Source organism: Fukomys damarensis, unplaced genomic scaffold (assembly GCF_012274545.1).
Source record: "Fukomys damarensis isolate Sample0158 unplaced genomic scaffold, DMR_v1.0_HiC HiC_scaffold_2, whole genome shotgun sequence".
Lineage (NCBI taxonomy): Eukaryota > Metazoa > Chordata > Mammalia > Rodentia > Bathyergidae > Fukomys > Fukomys damarensis.
The window spans coordinates 44638005-44643558 of NW_022900914.1; positions in this window are offsets into that span (position 1 = coordinate 44638005).

Sequence of the window (5554 nt, forward strand, 5' to 3'; positions counted from 1 at the left end):
TTGTTTTTTACTTCACCCTTTTCTCATTTATGAAATTTAAAGCATTACACAGATTATATAAGTTCATTTTAGAAGTCAGAAAATGCACATAATTAAAATGAGAGGAAAAGCACTTGCACTTTCTTTCCACTCTGAGTAGAGCGTTAGCAGTTGGCTTTTATCCCTTCCAGACCTTGTCTTTTATGGATGTAGGCTGCATATATTTCCTCTCCAAATGGAAACATATTGCAATATGGTTTTGTAACGATGTTTTTCCATGCAGTAATATATCATGACTATCTTTCCATATCAATCATTAGACTTTTAGAGCATCGTATCCTAATTAACTTTTCATTGAAATATAGTACACATTCATAAAAGTGCACATTTCATAAGCATACAGCTGGATACCTTTTTGCTGACTGAAGACACCTGTGACAGTAGCTACCAGACCAAGCAACTTCATTGCTAGTACCCACAAAACCCAAAAACCTACCAAATGGCTCTTCCCACCCCACACCTAAGGGTAGTCACTGTCCTCCTGTCCTGACTTTTAACAACTATTGATTATTTTCATGGCTCCTTTTTTCCACAGCTAGAACAATGTGTGCATCCCATCATACATACATGTATAATACATTTATGTTTCAGTGCCTCCTTGAGCTCAAGTTCATTATCTTTTCATTGTTTCTTAAAGCTTCTTTATATTTTTATAACAGGCAAATTTCCTCTTATTGCTTATCTTTTCCAAGAAATCCCATTCCCTGTTTACTCTTCCAAAATAAACAAATGAATAGTTTCTCCAACTTCCAGAAGAATTCTATTAAGAGTTTTTTGGGACAGTGCTAAGCCAATGAAATGAATGAAAGAATTAACATTTCTGAAGTGTTTGGGCTTCTGAGGGCCTGCTTGTCTCAGAACCCAACCGAATCCAGCTTCACATCCCTTCCTGGTGAGGGCAATGGCAGAAGACATCCAAACAACCTGCTGAGGGAAGCAGGTCAAGCAGCAGTGCTAGCTCAAATGCTGGTGAGGAATTTAGAAAAGGAGGCAGTATGAGTTCGGAGCCAGCTCTGTCATCTTCCATGAATCCTTGATTTTTTTTTCATGGCACTGGGTGAGAGTGTGCTGAGAGAACAAATCTGATGCAAGCAGAAAATAAGCTGATTTAGTAAATTTGCCAGACAGGAGAACTATGGCTGGGCCCTGGAGCCAAGGATCATGGGAAGAAGGGCAAACTGAGAACAGGTAAATATATGTTATGAGGGTAGCTTGCCAGAGTAGTGGGCAGAGGGCTAAAGGACACTTGGACTTGAATACGTGTTCTGAAATCAGCTGGCTCTCATATGTGGGTGAGTGGCTTTCTCTTTCTAAATTGAGCACCTTTTAATATGAAGAGTACTCATTGAATGATTTGGAAAGTCCAAACTGAGCTGGATTTCTGTGTGATGTTTACTAGATTCGTCCAGGAGGTGCATGGTTAAAAAAAAAGTCCCTAAGATGTTTTAAAAAAAAAAAAGTCCATGTCTAAACCCAAGGCACATAATTGCAGAATAAAATGAAGAAATGAAAATTCAAAGGGCTAGATGGTTTGAGTGAGTGGAATAGGTATGGAAAAAAAAAAATCAGGAGTAGCCCAAAGACATGATTTAGAATTGGGCAAACATCTCTACAGAAAGTATTTTTCAAACAGGTTCTTTGGATTTTGTTTGGCCAGGACTCCTGAAGGATGGCAAATTCTCTCATACTGCGGATTTCTTTTTAGGTGGAATCAGTCAGGGCCCCTCTGCTCCTCTCTGCATGAACTCCAATTACAGGCAATTTCCAGCTGTTGGTGTCCTTGAGGCTACACGTTTGAAAAAATAAGTTGTTAATACAGTTACAGATTTAATTCTCAATTCTTTTCCTTCTGTTTAAAACAATTTTTTTTTGCATTTCATACTTTGCTGTAGGCCAAGGTAGTCACAGTTTAACTTTTCTTTTAGATAGGGTCTTGGTATATATAGTTTAGGCTGGCCTTGAACTCTCTATGTAGCCCAGGTTGGCCTTAAATTCATGATCCTCCTGAAGGACAATCCTGAGTATTAGGATTACAGGCATGTGTCACCATGCTTGGATGGTCCTTGTTTAAAGTTGTTACAGACTATCACAATTCTTTAATTGCATGGATTCTACACAGGCCCCAGCTAGATGTCTGCTTCTCACACAGAGGAGTGGGAGAGGGAGGAGAAAATGAGATGCAGGCACCCCAGACTTTCAGGGGAGCTCCAATAGGATTTACCGTGCACAGTCTGCAGACCCTATCTATCCAATTTCTCCAAGGGAGTTCCACAAATCATCCTCCTGACACATCTACCACTGAATAGCACTTACCTAGAAGTTATTCACAGCCTCCCTACTCTAAGGTCAGAAAAGTTCTTTGTTTGTCTGTTTTTTGTTTTTCTTTTGGAGACAGGTTCTCACTATGTAGTTGAGACTGACCTGGAACTCACTATGTAGTCTGGTCTCGAACTCACAGCAATCCTCCTGCCTCAGCCTCCCGAGTGCTGGGATTACAGGCGTGCACCACCAGGCGAGGCGTCAGAAGCATTCTTTGTCATGGCGAACCTCATGGCTAATTCAACTGCACTTCCTGGTGAGATTTTGAAGAGGGAAAGGCAAATCTGAAGTTCCGCCTATTAGTCATGGCTTCCATGTCAGTGTCAGTGATCGTCACCTCCTGGGGTTCACATACTTGTGTGAATGTCCTTCCACATTGTACCAGGGCTTGTTTTGTGAACAATAGCTTATAGAAGAAGAGCAGGAGGTCAGCAAATATGATGTGAGGTATCTCAGGCAGCCCATAGCTAGGCTCATATGAAGAGGAAGTAAAGCTTTCTTCAATAGCCAGTGAACAACTGAGGCCTAATGACAACTGTCTTAGTCACTTTCCTTGTTGCTGGGACAAAAGGCCTAACACCTGCAACTTAAAGGAGGAGAGGTTTATTTTGGCTCACATTTTTAGGATGTACCTGGAGGATTCCAAGGCAGGAAGGCATGGTAGAAGGGAAGGGTCTGGGGAGAAGAAAAGGGCTTAAACCATGGCAGCCAGGAAGCAGGGAAGGAGTTCAGAGAAGGAAGAGAGAGACACTGTAGACAGTTCAAGGCCACGCTCCTGGTGACTTACCTCTGAACAGGCCCCACCTTCCAACGGCAAGATAGCTATAGCACACATATGCTCCAGCTACCTTCCAAGAGCCTTGCTTCTGACAGCATGAGACTCTGCGGAACACATAGATAGAAACCCTAACAATGGCCACCGTGTGTGTGAGCTTGTCAGTACACTCGCTTTTGGTTGACCCCTCAGATGAGAATGCAGACCTGGCTGACAGCTTAACTCTGACCTCAGGGAGTTATCCTGCAATCACCCAGGAATCACCCTGCTCAGCCACACTAAGATTCTTGGCTCTTAAAGCTCTAAAAGAACACATGTGGGCAGTTTGGGGGTTTTAATTTGTTATACAGCAGTAGATAATTACTGCACTTTGTATTTTCTTCTTTTGAGTAGAGATAAACTGAGTCAGGAAAAAATGCTAAGTCTCCATTGACAAATCAACTTGCTTATCTTGTTCGGTGCTGTGTTCTTGGTCCCTAGATTCTCAAATGCATTTAGCAATAAGAATCACCTGGGGCGCTACACACAGTTCAATATACAGAACTCTAGAGTGAGTCCCTTGGTTTAGAGTGGGACCCAGGAATAGTAAGTTCTACTGGCATCCCAGATAATTTTTCTCATCAAGCAAGTTTGAGGAACTGCAGAATAGGGTGTGAAACCGACTGAGACCTGGCTCTTCCTCAGGGAAAGGCCATGATAGAACGAGAACTGGCACACCGCAGGGCATCTGAAGAGAAGCACAGGTGACAAGAAGAACTGAAAATGAGTAGGACAATAAAGGCACGCTTCCTGCAAGAAAACAACACGGAAGCCATGGCTCAGGCACTGGTTAGGGTCTCACACAGAAAGACAGGGAAGAATCAGTTCTAGTCAATCATAGCTGGTGTTTCTCAGGTGCTGGCTAGTTCCAGGCACTGTGCCAAGCACTATACCTGTCTTACTTTATTTAATCCTCAAAACAATCTTATGATGTAGGAGCTCTTGTCATCTCTAGCTTATAAATAAGGAAAGATAGCCTTTGGTTGCCATACTGCCCAATCACATTGATCATGCATGTAGAGCTATGTGGAAAGGATGCAGCGGATGCCATATCTCAAGCTCTTTACCACATCCTGTTCCATGTCCCAGGGAACACAGGACTCAGAGATGTGAAAGTGCTGTGACGTTTCTTCAAATGAGAAGAGTATACGCAAATGACCAAAGAAGTTGTCTGGGGAGGGATAGGCCCACAGCAAGATAGTGCATGAGGCACTAGAACCTGGTAGTGATTTTCTAATGCAAGTTCTATTCACTTGTATTGTTAACGAGGACAGAGCCTCAGAGAGGACATGTGACTTTCTCAAACTCATATAGCTGAACTGTGGCAAAGCGAACTAAAGCTCCACTTCCTGAGCAGTACCCTGTCCATCATGGACACTTAAGGCCAATCAAGAAAGGCATTGCATGGACACCTTGCTATGGAGCTCTGAACTATTCTATAGGAGAGACACTTATGTAAAATACACAACAAAATTCATAGCTTTAAATGTCCAATTCAGTGACATTAAGTACACTCGCAGTGCCATCAAACATCATCATTATCCACTTCCAGGACTTCTTCATCAGGTACATTTATTTTTTGAGGAATCAGCATACTGTTTATACTATTTATACATAGTATAACTATAATGTGACATATTCCCACCAATAGCACCTCAGAGCTCCAATGTCTCCACATCTTCACCAACGCTTGGTATATTTCATTCCTTTTTAAGGCTGAATAATATTCTATTTTATTATATCTCCTATGTATTTTGTTTATCCCTTTCTCAGCTGACTGATACTCAGGTAGCTTCTGTCTTCTGGTTATTACGTATGACATTGGTTATACACAACGCTTATGCCCATCTGCATTCCTGCTTTCATCTCTTTTGAGTTATATACCTTGAAGAGGAATTGCTGATCATATGGTAATTCTATGTTTAGCATTTTGAGGAATTTATAGACCTATGTAGGACATCTATGCTCTGTAAGTCAGCTCTGGTCATCCCAACCTGAAAGATATATCGTGTGTGTGTGTGTGTGTGTGTGTGTGTGTGTGTGTGTGTGTGTAGGGAAGGGAGCCCTTCCTCTCTCCACTGTGGCTGCCCCCTCCAGAGTGCATTCTCCGAACCTCTTTCCAACAGAGATACAGGCAGCTGACAATGGACAGTCCGGGTTGCCACTGAGCTTGTCCAGGAGCTGAGGTTTGGGCCGGTTTCTGTGTCCTGCGCGGGCAATGCAGTGGACAGCAGGGCGGCTCCTCCGGTGCTTTGAAAGCTCCCTGTTCAGCTGGGCCGTGTCCGCCCACTCTGGCGGCGGGGCTGGACTGGCCAGGTGAGCGGCCAAGGAGCCCAAAGCCCTGGGGCAGATCCAGGCCCTCCCCCGCAGCCCCGGCCAGGC